A 17,668-nucleotide genomic window follows, 5' to 3' on the forward strand; every position below is an offset into this window, starting at 1 on the left:
TTTCTTCAGGATCCTTGGAAATGGCAATCACAGTCCATCAAGCAACAGACTGAAATAAAATCAGTGTGAAGCCCACGAGCGTTCTAGGAGCATTTTTTCAATCCAGTGTGTTCCATTCCAACTTTCTCAACTTTACAATAGGATGGCTTCTTCTAGTTATTTTCCTTTTTTGAAACTGCAAAAATTAAGACTTCATTTACACATGCAGAACTTGAATTTTGTGTGTGTTTATTTTGCAAAGATAACTAAGTTGAAGGAGTTTTTCTCTGTTCACTCCCTTCTCCCCACAAAAAAAATTCACCGAAGAGAACAAATAAAGAACCCAAAGGGATCGTGAATTATAATGTGTGAATCCTTGGACTCAGGACCTTTTTTATTACCACAGCAGTCCAGGTGATTATTGTGAAAGGAAAGGAAAGTATGCCACACAAGAGGAAATTCTTTTTTATTTGACACTAAAGCATATTCTGTATAGAAATTTTCTTTGTGAAAGACATTGGCATTAAGAAGGTAAAATATGAAAACCATTTGGGGTGAATTGTTAAAAATCTGAAATAGCATGAGCTTTGCATTTTAAATCAAAATATGTACAGTCTCCTTAAATAGCCAATGACTGCAAGACTTAGTTGCCCTCCCAGTGTCTGAGAAACTCCTCGCTCGCTCGAGTGAAGGCCCAGACATCACTTCCCGCTTTAGCTCTTCCTGCAGCTCAGCTACATCTGTCCTCCATGGGCAACCTTAGTCCTCTGCGTCTGCTCACCTGTGACTGCGCCACAGTGGATTCACTGTTTACCTGCATCTCACTATGTTTTCCTCAAGTATCACACCCTTGTCTTAAAATATATTCTCAGAGCTTTCCTTGGCTATGGTACAGCAGTAGGTTCTGAAAACAAAAGAGCAGGAGGATTACTGACTACATGCCATTGCTCTCTGAAGGGAAAGAAATGTGGAGAGGCATGGATAGGGCATGGATAGGGCATTGTTGAACTGCATGAACATATTTATGTGGGTAAGTAATGCATCAGTGAGAGGGGTGGCTAAACCAGGATTTGTGTATGCTCCCTGCCTGCTGGAACTCCTAGTGTCTGAGATTCAAGAGGAGACATGAAATATAAGACCAAGCACCCCATGTCCTACTAACTCTTGACTCTGTTCCTTCCTCGACTCTTCACTCTTTTTGGCCTTTTAGACCGCTCACCTGCCAGCAGTTCTGCAAATTTTGACAGCACTGCACATATGTATGTTGAGAAGTATTTTAGATCATTCAGATGCTTCAGCTGAACTGCTAAGCAGCAGTCGATCTGATGGTGCATGTGTTGTGGCTTCTGTCTGGATGCTCCCCCAAAGCTTCATCTACTCAATAGGTGGGACTTACAAGAAGTGATCAGATCATGGGGTGTGCTGCTCTCCTGTGGAAGGGGGGTCACTGGTAGAATGTGGGCTTGAAGAGTATTTCTGCTTTCTTCTGCCCTTCATCCTTCTCTGCTTCCTGCCGTCCATGCCATGGAGTGTTTCTCCTCTGCCACATCACCTAACTCAGAGCTAGCTGACTATGGACTGAAACCCTGAAACCTAGACCAAAAGAAACCTTTCCTCCTTAAAGTTCAGGGTGTCAGTCACTGTGGCTCAGCAATGAGAAAATCACTAAAATAACATGATTTCTGAATTTTTGGTTACGTGATATTAGCCCAGGGCCAAGACTTGCAGTGGCAAACTTAAGTCTCAGGTGAGAACCTTAGCAGGTGTGAACTCCTGCTTTGAGAATTTTGCAAGGGAGGCTGTTGGCCAAAGTCATCACCCTCCCCAGATCTCAGGGTTCATTCAATTAGCTAAGGTTATCATCAGAAGGTGGAGCTCATTACTCTTCCCCCAGATATCTTCCAAGTTATGAGTAATTAACAACAGGGGATAAGGGGGCACCCCTCATCTTTCAGACACCAGGCTGTTGTTTGGAAGCTGGAGGAAACTGGCTGGCAAGTCCATAGTTAGTAGTTGATAATGGGGCAGGGAAAAATAGCAAGACTTAAGGGGCTCATAAAAAGCAGTTGCTAATGGAACAAAGTTTCACTATTGTGATGAAATTTCCCCTTTCTGTTAGCTTTTTAGGAGGGACCACTACACTATTCTATTATTTTTCAAAGTTGGTATTGATAAATTTTTATTTCCTCCATGTGTAATACTGTCACAGAAGTAGGCCATAAGACAAGAGGACCAGGGTCAGTATTTGTGTGTTTGGTTCTTTTTCTATTTTTTGTACTGCAGGATGTTAAGAAATAGTGTAGAGCCTCTTTTCTTTGAATATCATTTAACAAAGTGCCTGAGCATATGCTGCAGAATTCAATTATGCTTCTGGACTGAAATCCCAGATCTCTTAACCAAGAGCATGACTCAGGCAGACTATTTTCCATCTGAAGAATGGGAGGATACCTGCTTCTTCATAGTGAGCTAGAGATTGATGGAATTAATCTCTTAAAGCCTTAGAACAGTGCCTGATGCATCACACAAGCTAGATACTGTGCAACTAGCGGTAACATTTCCATCTCATTGGAGTTCATTTCCTCTTCCCGGGGTTTTGCTGAGCATCTGTTTGGTATGTCTGCTATAATTCCTGTCTTTTCTTTCTTAATTGAGTTGATTCTCAAGGTTAGTGCATCCTCATTGATTTGTCCTCAGGAAGGCAGAAAAGTCTAGCGAGTATTTAAACCGGGAAAAACAAGTCTGGTCCCACTCTAGCCTGGAGCTTGACCCAGTCTTCACTGGGCCTTAATCCCTTGCCTATAAAATGGGAGTCATTCTTTTGGTTCTCTTTCAGTGCTTGGATTAACAACAACAAAAACAATGACAACAGGAAGCATAGTTATTTATACATGTGAGGAGTCAATAGGTTCTCCATGATTGAAATAAGACCATCCTGAAACACAAGCCCATTTGTCTGAGAAGTGGTCCAATCTGAGGCGAGAAGATAGGGCCCTGACCCAGGCAAGCAGACCTCTGACCAGGGAGTCAGTAACAGACTGCCTGGGAGAACATCAGAGGCTGGAGCAGCAGCCCCATTGGCTGATGCCATGGCAACCCTTGTGGAGGAGGCTTGCTTGAGGCTGTGTCTACACAAACCCCTGAAAAGTAAAACATTCAATCAATGAGTCTCATTGTCCACTCCACACTTCAATGGATCAATGTGGCTAATCTCGTCTCTGAATTAATCGGGTCACTTTTCTGGGATGTAGCTGCAGGGATTTTGTGTGTTTTTCCTATTATAGAAATCGCAGAGTTAATCTCCAGTCTGTATTTAGCTTCACGTTTGACCTCTGTGACCTCTCTGTGTTGGAAAAGGCAGGAGGAGGAACAGGCTGAATGTGAATAAACTAAAGAGCAAGCGGAGGGTGCATCTGGGGTTGAGTGACAGGTCTGACACGGAACGGTTTCTTGGGAAACCTGGGGCAGGCTTAAGGAGTATGATCATCACTTTTCTATCTGTAACCTGTGGCTAATGATACTTTCTTTCCAGAGTTGTTTTGAAGCCCAAGGTGGTGCTGGGTGTGAGCAGGCTTTAGGCACAGTACAGGCTGATAGAAAAGCAGGCACCCTCTGCTCATCTGGATTGTGTTGCACAGGAAAGGAGAGGTGGCATTGCTGGAATTGGATCCAGGGGCCAGGAGGGCTGTGAGCCTGTACCCCTGGAGTAAACGTGGCTGAAGAGAAACCCAGTGGATGCAACCCCATCCTGTTCTATGGGACGGGTGGTTTCCAAGAAGTGACGCCTTGGCAGAAAGAGCCAGGCAACAAGGCCAGACACACGGGGTGGTCAGAAAGGTATGATGAATGATTCAATTTAGAAAACGTGTTGCAGTCAAAGACGAGTTACCATTAATCCTCTTCAAGATGTGGCCCCTCCCTTTAAAGGCATCCATCCCATCCTTCTTGTCACTTTGTGAACCAGTTCTTTCCTGAGGGCCTTTCTGAGGTGTGAAAAAAAAAAAAAATACTGTGAGTGGAGCTGCTGAGTGTCATACAAAGGAAAGGCTGGCTCGTAAGCATGAGGTGGTGTCCACCTTGGACCCTGAGCTGGCCCTGTGTGACTTCTGGCTCTTCCACAAAGTCAGAATGATGAGGAGGTGCAAACAGTCTGAATCAGTGCAGGACCCCAGGGCAAGCGCTAGAGTGCAGCTAGACACTCACCAGAGAGGACTCCAGAACTGCTACGGAAAGCCTGAAGGAGGATGGGATGCAGGGAGAGGCTTTTGAGTAGAATCAACGTGGTTTTTAAAAAAGAATTTAACACAGCTGTCACCCCTATATGTTAGTCATCTGTTAAGAGCCCAGGCATGAGGAAATATTCTCTGGTCCTAGATAAAACGGGTGAATAAGTACAATGTAGTCCAGTTTAATCAAACTAGCTTTCTTTCTTTCTTTCTTTCTTTCTTTCTTTCTTTCTTTCTTTCTTTCTTTTCCTTCTTTAATCAGCACTTCTCAAAGTGTGGCTTGCACATCAGCAATCAGTTTTAATCATGAGAAGTGTTTCAGTGGCAGATATAGTCCCCATGTGACTTTACAACTTGGGAAGGGGTCCAGGAGGCCTTTCCCCTCAGCACTGGGGCCTGAACCCAGAAATACTCCACAACTGGCTATTATCCTCACACTATGAGTTTTATTTTTTTGAGATGAGGTCACGCTGTGTTACCAGGCCAGCCTCAGGGCTGCAATCCTTTTCTCTCAGCTTCCTGACTAATTAGGATTACAGACATTTACCACTACGCCAAGGCCAGGAGTTTCTCTAACAAGTCACCTGATGACTTGGTGACTCCTTGGTGTCTGTGAAATAATGACGTAAAAGACTGCTTCTTAGTCCAAACTTGAGACATTAACAAGACTTTCTAAGACAAAATGATGAAACTGAATGTTTGCCTCTGATAGTTGTATCATCTTTATTTGAAAAGAAAAATAAGATTAGGCACCTTATGTCTTTATTTATTGGCCTGGAAAATCCAAAGGTCAAGAGAAGTTGTGCTTTTGAAAACTTTCCAAAGTTTAAATTTTATTATGTTGATGCAACATAATAAACAACATTTGTATTCTACCTGCTGGTCAATATAGGAAGGGAAAGGTCACAACATGTTTCAGAAGGGGGTAACAGTGACAGTGAAGCCAGAGGATTGCAGTATGACAGCAAGATCTGAACTCTGCACTTGAGACCTGGTTCTAGCCAGTCATAACACAGTGACACTCATCTTTTACCCAGACACTAAACTTCTGCTAATGTCATGAAAGTCTGCACTGACTTCCTTATACGTCTCTGTCCTGTCAATGGGACAAAATACCAGACATGACATCTGCACTTTAAGGAAGAGAGATTTATTTGGGCTAAGAGTTTTAGTGGGCTCAATCCATAGTCAGCTAGTTCCAAGGCAGAAATGACATAACAGAAAGCTTTGGTGGATTGGGTCAGGGATACAGTTCAGGAGCACAGCAAGCTCGAGGTTGAGTTTGATTCCTGATACCAAAAAGAAAAAGCTTTGGTGGAGGAAAGCTGCTGAAGCCACAGCAACCAGGAGGCAGAGAGAGACAGAAAAAGGAAGAGCCAGGGACAAGAACACACCCTTCCAGGTCACACCCAAAGTGACCACCTTCTCTGATCAGCCCTCCCCTCTTAACAGCACACTTACCCATGAACTCACCGATGGGTTGATCTGCTTATTGATGATATAGCACCATGACTGGAAGCCCGACTTCTGACACATGAGTCTTATGTGAGGGACACTCTAGATCTAAACCAAGAGCAACCTCAGGAGGTCAGAGTGTCTCATACCTACCTACCCTGTGCATGTACAATGAGTTTTTCTTCTAATGGGTATGACCTGACGCCCCTGAATGTGGGTCCCCAAGTTTGGGGGAAGTGAGAGCCAAGCTGCTCACACCCATTGGTGGCAGAGGAATAAGAAGACATGCCTAAGAATTTATCCTAATCCCTCCCAGGGTTTGGTCTTATTGAATAAGACCTCTCAGGGATGCTGCTAAACTTCTTCAATGGCTCACTTGGCTATTTACAGCAAGGCAAATGGGACTCCTCCTAAGCTTAGGGGACGGGGTAAACAGTAAATAGTATTTACAGTTGAAAGTTTAAGATGGGCACGCAGCCTCTGGTTCCTTATTGATCCAGGCCTGGGTTATTGTTAATAAGCAAATCAGCCAGCCGCGCAGAGGTGCCATGTGTTCCTCTTCCCACTCCATCATCCTGACAGCACGCCATGATCTGCTGGGTACAAACAGCAATAAATTAGGGGTGCTGGTTATGGCTGAGTGGTTAGTCTTGCCTTTAAAAAAAAATCTGTTATTTGTGCAAATATTATTTCCTATTAGATTTTGGTTTTACATCTTGGAATTGAACAGGTTCTGAGGAACCGGTCTCAGCTTCCCTCCTCTAAAGGACATCCTGATCCAGGCTAAACCCTAACCCGACTTCAGGTGGGTAACAGGTGACCAGTTGAGTGTCCTTGTGGATTTCCTGCTGCTATGACAAAATACCTTGAGTGTTTATAAAGGTCAGAGCTTCCTCTACCTCACGGTGTTCTCTACCAGTAACAGCACCTTGTTTGCCTCCCACCATGGTGTCCAAGGCCAGAACAGAAATAGCAGAACCAGAAGGGATCACAGGTTGAGGTCGGAGGTCACAGGGGTCAGGGGTCAGGCTCCCTCTTCATTAACAGTCACTTCAAGGGGAACTAAGCAGGGTGTCTCGAGCTCTACTTTAATTCCTGCTGAGGATGCATCTCTCATGCTGTGACCTAAGACCTCCCGAGGGGCCCCTCTTCATGTTGCTCAGAGTTTAAATGATTTTTAAATTTTTATTAGTAAATTGTTTAGTATATAATGATTGCATTCTTTGTGAAGAGTTGGTGTGGGTATCCAGCACATTTCAGTTCTTTTTCTGTTCCTTTCCCTCCTTCCCTCTCTCCACTCCCTCCATCTCTTGGTCCCATTCACATTTGCAAAAGATCCCTCTCCCTGTTTACTATTGTGTGACTTTTACTTTGCTCTTTGTTTATACTTTCGGCTTCTCATATAAAGAGAAATCGTGCAATATTGAAGCTCGCGGGTCTGATTTATTTCGCTTCACATTATGGTTACAAGGTACCTCTGCTTTCCTGCCAATGTCTCAAGTATGTCCTTCTTTGTGGCACAGCAGTGCTCCAGTGTGTGTAAACACCACATTTTCTGTATCCATTCATCTACTGGTGGGCATAGAGGCCACATTCAAGATTTAGTTATTAGGAGTCATGTTGCTATAGGTGTGTGTTACTGTAATATGGTGACTTTAACTGTTTTAAAAAAGATACCTAGAAGGCAAATAGCTGGGTCAGTTGGAATTTCCATTTGTGGTTTGCTTGTTATTTTAGGAATCTCTGTGCTGATTTATACAGGGGTTGTACTAGTTTAGTTTCCCATCAACAATGTAGACAGGTTCTTTTTCTATCACATAAGCCCCGTTGTAGTCAGGGTTTGCAAGGAAAACAATTTAATACAGGACACATAATTTATAGTATTATTTTGTAACAGTCACCCCAAAAGTCAAATACAAAAAAAAAGTGCCGGAAATCTGTCCACACATTAAAGACTCAAAAAATCCAGCTAAGACCCTGGATCCTATGGCAATTTCCTACATGAGTCCAACAAAGACCGAGAGCCCATGGCAATGTTCCATGCAAGTCTGTGTCATGGATCTACACTGGGAAGGCCCAAAGGTCAGCTGTGGAAGCTAGAAAGTCTGCATTGCAGGATGGAGGATCTGTGCCAGCAGGCTGAGGGATCTGCACTGGAAGTGATGCTCAAACTAAGGACTACAGTTTCTTTGAAAAGTACCACAGCCATTCTCAGCAAAAACAAGGTCCTGAGCTGATAACAGCCAAATTCATAAAAAGGAAGAAGCTCAACAAGCTCTTCCAGGAGAACCAACCCTACTTCTTCCTTTCCAGGTCTCCTATTTAGGCTGTTGGCAACAATCCCCAGGTGGGCCCTCCACCCCCAGCACCACACTGATTCAGTTCTTCTAGGGGTTACCAGTTGCCAGCTGGTTGTCCATCCACCAAAATCTGTTTTGTAAAGTTCTGCTTCCCCTCACTATCATCACATTGAGGACCAAGCGTCGCACACATGAGCCCTCGGGTTCATCCACAAACCATATCTCAGCCAGCTGATGCTTAGTGAAAGGGGAAGAAAGGCCTACAGGGCGATACAGCGACACCTGTGTGTTACACACAGTGGCTGGGGTCGCATACCCTGGTTGGCTCCCAGTCGTGGTGAGACAATACCCTAGAACTAACCTAGCTGGTTCCTGCTCTACACGTAACACTATTAAAACCTCCGCTGGATGAGTACACACAAGTTCATGCTCAGCTCCCCACTACCGCAGCAGGTGAGAACCCCAGAAGCTAAAACAGGCAACCCTGGCTTGAGTCATAGATACTTGTCTCTAACTTTCTGTGAAATAGAACAAAAGGTTCGCCAGATGTCACAAACCACATTCACGATCAGAAATAGCAGTGTAGGAGTTATAAGCTCTCTGCGTCCAAACTCTTCCCCGAGGACAGATTTTTAAATTTTAGCTGAATTAGCTAGATACATAAGCCCAGGGATTCAGCGTGATGACTCACTCTCCAGCTTCCTGGGTATGGAAGTCAAAACGTGTGCAAAGGGAACAGCTGTGTTTGCTGGTGTCAGTTTGGGGCTTCGGGCAACTTCTGAGGCTCCAGAGTGCTTCAGTTCACCGCACGGTTCATGTCACATTGGGAGCTACTGAGTGCTCCTGTGGCCTGCAGAGTTAGGAGTGGATAAGGTCTCATCTTCCACTGCCAGCCACGTGCGCTCTATGCCAGGTCACCGGCACCCGGTCTTCCTTTTCTGTGGCTGCAAAAATTTCATTTTCATCCATCAAATGGACAGAATTCAGTCTACTCTTCCTCCTTTTTCATGTTACTCTAAAAAGCTATCAAGGTAGCTCCAAGAAAAGAACTTCGCAAGCTGGAAGAGTCCTAGGGCAACGGAGAAAAGATTCGTTTTCAAGCGTGACACTTTCACCTCTGCCAGCCCTGGTCCTCAGAGATGTGACAGCTGTGAGCTGTTGTCTCCTAGATGTGTAGAAGGTTCTGATAGTGAAAGAGAAGTGAAGGGGCACCAATGAGAGAGCTAATTCCACAGCACTGAGCCTCCTGGAATGATTAGGGTAAACTGGTCAGGCATGGTGGTGCATGCCTGTAATCCTAGACTTTGGGAGGGTGAGGCAGGATGATTACTTGTGAGTTCAAGGCCAGCCTGAATCCCACAGTGAAACACTGTATCAAAAAAAAAAAATTTTTTTTTAATGGTATATTTGCCACGCCTTTGGAAACTATGCAGGTCAAACTCAGTCACTGAAAATCTGCAGGGGTGTTGGCTCAGCTACTTTCATTCACTTGGAAATGAGAGTAACTGCAATCCAACTTCCTTGCTCCAAAGGAAGCTGATGTTTTGCATGACTTCCACAAGGCTTCCTCTAACATTGTCTCTCTGCTGAAAGTGAGCAGGAAGTACAAAGCCAGGAAATTCACTGAATCCAAATCAAGCCACATAGAAGCCACCGAAGAACCAGCCCGAGGCTGCAGCACTGAATTGTCTCTAACCCTCTCAGCCTATTCTCGACTCTCTCTACTTTCCATGTTTTGCTTCCAACACCTGTCTCAGGTCTGTAGAAGCAGACCCTGAAACAAGCATTTGGGGAGGAGTGGTTTTTGAAGGAGGTGCTCCCAGGCCCCAGGATCTGTGTGTGTGTGTGTGTGTGTGTGTGTGTGTGTGTGTGTGTGTGTGTGTGTCTGTCTGTCTGTCTGTCTGTGTCTGTGTGGTCAAGTGAGTCACAGATCTTATACAAAGTCTTGGCCCCAGTCAGATGCCCTGGGGGAACTTGGAGTTTTAGGTTTTCCCTTACAGCTTGTCCACTGCAGGCCTAGAGGCTGGGCTTCCAAAGGCCTGAGCTAGTCTGCCTTAGCTAAGGCCACCTGCAGCTTTGCAAACCCTCCTGAACTTCCAGCCAGAGCAGGCCCAGTAGCCCTCCGATAGTCCTCAAGAGGTAGGAGGAAAAAAACCCTGAAGCAGAAGGAAAAGTGTGTGGAATTAGAACCTAAGAATCAAAGGATATATGCACAGAACCCCAACAAAATCTACTACTCACTCCATTGTGTCCACTGTGTGCTCAAAAAACACCCCCATCCTTCCCCTCTAACAGCCTGATTTTCAGATTGAAATGGAGTCCAGCCAGTCCCCTTCCCATCTGCCTGGGTGATACCTCAGTGCTTTGCATCATAGTAATCCAGACCCTCTGCCCAACCTTTCCAGGAGCATCTCAACCCTATGGCTATTGGTAACTAAAGTAAGCATTATCACAGCACAACTAACACTGCTGAGTACTCATCGCTGTGTTGTCTGTATTAGATCACTTCATCCTCATGATATCCCCTGCATATTGCAAAAATTGCCATCCTTGTTTCACCCAAAGGGCGATTAAAGTAAAATTTTTATACCCAAATGCATCTTTTTATGCCAGCCCATGGTCATCTTCCCCAGGGATGTTCTAATGTAATGCCCTCTAGTGAATAATTAGAAACTGCTTAGAAAACACAAGGTGTGTGACGATTACGAGCCCCAGGGATTGTGTGAGGCAGGCAGGTTTAACTTTCTTCGATAAGCAAATGATAGTTTCATAGACAAGGAACGGGGAGAGATGTGCTGTGCTGATCTGCTGCCTTGTTCTCTGTGAGATTCAAGGGTTTGTGCTGGAAAATGGGAAGGAAACAAGATACAGACCGGCATCCCATTGCATAGTGTGTGGGCCAGTAAGACAGCTCTCACCTACTGCTCCGCGGTCCATTCCTCTGAAGGGAGAAATGTTAACTTTCCTACAGGACAGTGTGAAGACACCAGGATCCTGCTTTGAAAATCTTGTAAAGTCTCTCCGGTGGCATCAAAGGTCAGGCTCCTGATCCTGCCTGCAAGGATCCCTCAGGAACTGGCCCAACTACCCTCTCTCTCCGGTCCTCTCTCTTTTAACAGCACCCTGGTCTTATCTGTCATACACAGCTGATTTGGTATGAGAAGACAGAGCCTCCATCTCCCCTTCAGAGCTCTGCACCTGTTTTCTGGAACGTTCCACGCCCCCTGCTTACCTGGTTCATCCCCAGCCATCCTTCACGGCTTAGCAAGATGTCTGGGAAGACATCCTTGATCACCAAAAGTTGTGCTAAGAACCTTACCCATAAGCTTTCCTAGCTCCAGGTAAAATCAGCCCTTGTACCCTAGTTCCCCTCTGTCTTTAGGACTCCTCACTCATGGAAAACCCACAGGTTTCCACGTCCTTTGTATAAAATGGTGTAGGATATAAATACATACATTGTCCCATATACTTTAAATCGTCCCTAAATTATGCACAATATCTGATATAATATGAATGTTATATAGATAGTTGTTTTGCTGTATTACAGAGAGAATACTGACAAGGGAAATTCTGTGTATGCTCAGTCCAGGCGTAGGTATCTTTTGTGTATGTGTTTCACAACATTATATATATTTTTTTATTTTAAAAACAAAATAAAACAAGATAGACATTAAAAATACTTTTGAACTGTAGTTGATTGAAAATTCTGAACGTGTTCAATGCAAACTGGTTTTTTTTATCTGTTTGGTTAGATTCACAGACACATTCAGGGGACTGACTGTATTTACCATCCTGTCACAAGTGTCTCACTGCCTTTCACATTTTATTTTAGCTTAAGGGAATATGATAAAAAGAGTTATTAATGACACTGACTTGGGAAGCAGCTCTATCAAACACTTTGTGGTAGTTCTGTCTTTTTTTATCATCACTGTGAAAAACTTAGGAATACAGTCGTCAAATTTGTACTTATTATTCAATTATATGAGGTTGCCAAAACTGGAGTTATGGAAGAAAGATGGAAAGTGTTCTTGCAAGATCAGGATGTGATTTCATCAACAAAGCTGAAATGTAATATGGCAAATACCGGGTCATCCTCCAAAGAACACAAATCTTGTGACACAAATACAGGATGGCTAAGCAGAAATATAGTGGAAAAACACTTAGGGTGCATAACTAACCGTGAGATAACTGGGAGTCAGCAATGAAGAGCCATTACAGAAAGAAAATGCAGGGCAAATGCTTATTTCCCAGATGGATTAAATGAGGTTTGATGTATCTGTCTGGGAAGGGAATTTTACTTCCACTGTGGCCTGAGCATGGACTCTCAGACACCAAGTCATAAACTAATGAAATATATTTGGGGGGAATATTGAAGAAAAGCAGGTAATTTAGCATAGGCTGGAGAAGGAAATTACAGTTTCTGAGAATCAAACATGACCCATTCCATTACATATTTAAGCCGTGTTCCAATTAACAGCACGCCATATTAATGTGCATTGTCTCATTCAAGTTTTATAGCGAACTCGCAGGTTAAATATTACCACCACCAATTTACAGGTCCTTTGTTTTAATGAGAGAGTTGGATTGTTCTTTTATGTTCTGAAAAGGCCAAACTAGCTTAAGTTTCTGGTTGACAAATCCCTCCTCTCCCAAAGACATTCTTCGGTGGGCGTGAAATATTGTTCTGGGAGAGGGAAAAGAAGTCCTTATCAAATCTCAGGCCCCAATTGCTATATGCTATAGTAATTGTTACGTGATCGAAGCAAATGGGCATAAAATGCAAGCCGTGATGAAGTGTTTAGATGACTTACTGTGGAAGGCTATAAGACCTTTCTTTCTCCTTAAGAAGGAATTTGGCAATCATGTGCCATGCCTGGTGTAGATGAATGAGCACCACTTTTGATTTTCACATCTTTATAAATAAAGTATCTGTGGAGACCATGCATAAAACTTCAAATATTTATTTATTTATAAATTCCTTGATTAAGTACTGATCACCGTTACACATTTACAGAAGAGTTAGTTGAGAGAAAACTATAAAGTCTTGATGAATCTGATTCCATGCATTTTGTTCCCCTACCCAACATAAGGATTGGCAAACCCATCTCGCCTTGAGGAGTATTGGTTCAGGCATCTCCTAGGTGGAGATATCAGGGCTGGAAGAGGTAGGGCATTCACCTGGGCCACCTTTCCAAGCAGAGGGCATTCCAAAGCCAGGGCTTCTAGGGTCAGGCTGGCTGATAAGATCCGGAAGACTGGGAAGGCATAAGCATTGCTCATCTCGAGAGCTGCCAGGAGATGTCTGGCCATGCAGCTGGCTCTGTGCAATCAGGCTGCTGTCCAAAGCCACTTCCCCAGCGATGCCCTGAGAAGGCAGGGCAGGTGTGGCATTCCCTGGGTGAACAAACACTGTGAGCTGTGGCATGGGAGAGTGGGAATCCTCTGGTGTGTGGTGGCCACTGCTTCTCCAGCTCACCAGCACTCTTCTTCATAAAGGTGACCAGGACAGGATGGGTCCGTCTGGGTCTGGACCTTCTGAATGAGCAGTGTCATCAGCATCCCAGACACTTGGAGAAACTGGGGCAGTTCAACAAAACCCTGTGTCCACCCTCACAAAAATACGTAGGCTTTCAGTATCTTCATTTGACAGAAACAAGAAAGATGAACCCAAGAGAGGGTAAGAAAACAAAAGTTGGTTTATCTGTGTCTTTGACAGGTGTGGTTGCAGGTCCATTTACAGCAAATGCTGCTCTGAGGGCAAGCTAGACCCTACCCAGGAAAGCAAAATGTATTTGCTAAGCAAAAACCTACGTACTTACATAATCAAGCGATCTGTAACCAAGTAAATGAATCAGTGAGCTGATCACACCAATCTGTATTCCAACAGCTTTTATTTCACCAAATGAACATTCTAGTTCTCTCTCTATCAACCATGTGCTTAATCAAGTGAGTTTTCTTCTCTGAGCCACCCTTGTGTCCCATCTATAAAATGGATCAACAATGCTGTTACAACATTTTGGTCAGTGATGGACTATGTATAGGACAGTGGTCCTGTACAATTACAACGGAACTGAAACGTTTCCATTATATAGTTACATCTGAGCATCATCGTAGCATAAGGTGATGCATTGTTTATGTGTTTGCTGTGTAAATCTGCCCACTCCCCTGGCAGTTGTAAAAAGTGTAACACATACAATTGTGTATGGCATACAGTGTGAGACAGTGATAATTAATGACTTACTGGTTAATGTATTAACTTCATTATTTATGTAATGTAATTATACTTATTTACTGTAAAAATATTCCATATGGCACTAGCAACAGCCTCACACAGCTCGTGTGTGTCCTCTAACTTGATGGGCATCATTTTCCCTTGTATTTGATGATCTCATGGTGCTTCACACCACAGCCCTGGGTATGTGTATGTTATGTATGTTATACATCGATTATAAGTGTAAATATGCACGCTGTGATGAAAATACGAATCACATCTAACGGTGTCTATCAAGCAAAAGCACCCTGGTGCTCACCGCCCTAGGCCCCTCTCCTTTCTTTGAACACAGTGGGCCCGCCATTCTTTTCACTTCCTGGAGCAGTTCCGGAGCCCCCTTTCTTGAGTATCTTTAATTGTTCCGTGGTGGCAGCCTCTGTATACTGAATCTCAGAATGTTGATGTTTCGCAGTTGTTTTGACTTCGGGGAAGAGGCAGAAGTTACCAGGTGCCAGATTTGGTGAATAAAGTGGGTGGGGACATTTTGCATGTACCTGTGTTCTTCATGAGGCATGTCTGTAGTAATCCCAGCATTCGGGAGGCTGAGGCAGGAGGATCACCATAAATTAGCGACCTGCCTAGATTACATAGTGAGACCCTGTCTCAAAAAACAAAGCAAACAAATAAAAATAGAATATGGTAGGAACTAGGGGATAAATGTTCCCAAAACGAAGGGGATATGTTGAGGGGGATTCATTGTGATGTGTTTCTTACTGTAATGTTTTTTAAATTCATCCATTCACTGTCTATTTCGATTGCCATGTTTATATGTAACATATAATATACATAACATACACATATATATGCACATGCATACATAAAACCATATAACCTGGTATACAGTAAATGAAGCATGTAAGTTTGTGTTAGCACACTCTCTGATGTTCAGATCATAACACAATTGCCTAAGGCCACATTTCTTAGAACACACACACCTGCCTTTAGCAATGTGTGACTCTGCAGGCCTTGCAGAGGCAGCGTGACAGCATGTGTCATAGCAAATGACAGTCATTTAGCTCAGTGCTGAGTCTACATTCAGTCGGTGACATTCCCTCCTCTCTCTTATTCCGTTGTTTTCAGACTTTGAACTTTGAGATCATTGTAGCTTCACGTGACACTGTAAGACATACTATCAATGCTATCCCTATAGTCTCAGCTTTCAAGAGACTGAGATGAGATGGTGCCTCAAATCCAGGAGTCCAAGAGCAGCCCTCAGTGCCCAAAAAGAAAAAAAGATAATGCAAAGAAACTATTTCTGTACATTGTACCCAGTCTAACTAAAGTATGCTTCAGTATCACAGTGAGGGTATCAGTAGTAACACAGTCGAGAACCAGCGTGGTTCCATCGCCCTAGGGATCACACACCTGTTGTCCTTCTGTAGCCCTCACCCAGCCGTCTGCCCTTCCCTAACCTCTGGCTTCCAGCAACCATGCCATATCTATGTCTACAATTGATTCATTTCAAAGATTATTCAAAGCAGAATCAAATAGTAGATAACCTTTTCTGCCAGAAAGGCTGCCTGGTTTTTGTTTACATGTTACATGTATGAACAACACATCCCATATTCGTGGCTGAGCAGAATTACACACCACCCCATCTTCTGAGTCTAGGGTCATATCCTCTGGGTCACTTGCCATCAGCTACTATTTGGGTTAGGCATTTCCCTGCTGAAAAACATCCAGGGTTTGGCCATAATGAATTAAATTACTACAAAACAAAATGAACATAAACATCTGTATATGCTTTTTTGCTGTGTGTGTGTGTGTGTGTGTGTGTGTGTGTGTATGTGAACGTAAGATTCCACTTCTCTGAGATAAAAGCCCACGAGTGCAATCGCTCCATTGCAAGGGACATGTGTGCTTGTTCTTTCAAAGCAAAACTGCCGAACTGTTTTCCCGAGGAGCTCCGCTCTTTCACGTTCTCATTAGCTGTGTACCTGGTCCCATTGTGCTGCATGCAGACTGGCATTTGGTCTATCACTGCAGTTTTAGTTTTAGTTATTCTGATTACCATGCAATGATACTGCATTATAGCGTTATTGTTATTGTTGTTGTTTTTAACTTTGGGGTTTGGGATTAATTAATTAATTTCTATTCTGGAGATACAACCCAGGGCTTTCTGATTCTACCCAGCTCTTTAAATAAATAACTAATTAATTAATTTTAATTTTGGGGCCCGGGCATGCAAAGTCACTAAGTTGCCCGGGCTGGCCTTGAGGTTGTGATTCTCCTCTTCAGCTTCTTGGAGTGCTGGGATTCTAGGCCCGCACTATCACCCCAGGCTCCTTCGCAATTTTACTGTGTGTTTCAGGCACTGGTGATACTCTGATTCTCCTCATGTGTTATCTGTATCCTCTTTAGCGCCGTTCTTCTGATTTCTAGCTAGATCGTGCATTTTTGAAAGTGTCTAATCGTTACGGCAGCTTTAATGTATTCCGTGTCCTGGTTCTTTTTAAATATGTGGGCTTCAAATATGTTTTCCTCTGTCTGTTACTTGTCTTTTCATCCTCTACACAGGATCTTTTCAGTGTAAACCCTGTCAGATTTGAGGTCAAATATTTTTCTGTTGTGAATTATATGCTTGAGTCAAGTCTCTGAATTCTTTGTATATTAATGCTAAATTTGCAAAAACTTACCCTATTGTTTTTTGAAAAGTTGTGACTGATTTGACATTGAGGTCTGTGATTCACCTGGAGCTAATTTATGATCCTGTGAGTTTTAGACCAAGCTTCACCTACCTGTTTTTCTACTGCCTAATCTGTCTGTTTTGCCACTGATGCCTTCTTGTTCCACCATCAGTTGTTGAAAACCCTTTTACCTCGGAGGAAACACTTCTGTCAAAAACCAGTTGGCATACATTAAAGCCCTTTTCCTGCCCTCATCTCAGCCCAGGAAATTTATATTCGTGATCCCATGGAAATGTTACTGGAATCCTGGCGAGAAAATTCCAATGTACCACTTCCAGGGCAGCCCATGGCGAGAACAAAGATGCTAAAGACATATTTACATTCATGGGCAGCCAGGGGTCCTGAGTCCAGTCCAAATGAGGGTTCAAGCAAAGGCCATGACCCAGGATCTAACCCAGATTTTATTAACTCATGGTGAAGGGAGTGGCTGAGTGACAGAGAATGGCAGGAATTACCTGAATGCTGTGAGCTGGGCTAGCTAGGAGGCCAGAAAGCACTCTGCAATTCTCAGAGAGAAGGATGTGCATAACACAGTTGAGGCAGCATTAATGTTGGAGGCCGTTGTTTCAGTTTTTGATGTGTAAACTTTTGTACTCCAGGAAATCATTGCCTCTTGTCTGGAGGCTGAACCCCGTTGACAGCCCTGGAGCCCTTGGCTCTGTAGTCCTGCTGGGCTCAACCACTTAGAGGGAGCCAGGAATGAGGAAAAGGACTGTTGCTTGGACTCAGAGATTACACATCAGCTCTACTTAC

At 43.7% G+C, this 17,668-nt stretch overlaps 1 protein-coding gene across 1 annotated transcript in view; it reads left to right on the forward strand.

The window, feature by feature from the left end:
• The window catches only part of Sema6d (semaphorin 6D), a 559,259-nt gene that overhangs the window by 395,178 nt on the left and 146,413 nt on the right, over positions 1–17,668 (forward strand). The window lies entirely within an intron of this gene.

This window comes from Cavia porcellus, unplaced genomic scaffold, assembly GCF_034190915.1.
Source record: "Cavia porcellus strain 051 isolate PalLab524CR breed Dunkin Hartley unplaced genomic scaffold, mCavPor4.1 scaffold_1, whole genome shotgun sequence".
NCBI classification, from domain to species: Eukaryota; Metazoa; Chordata; class Mammalia; order Rodentia; family Caviidae; genus Cavia; species Cavia porcellus.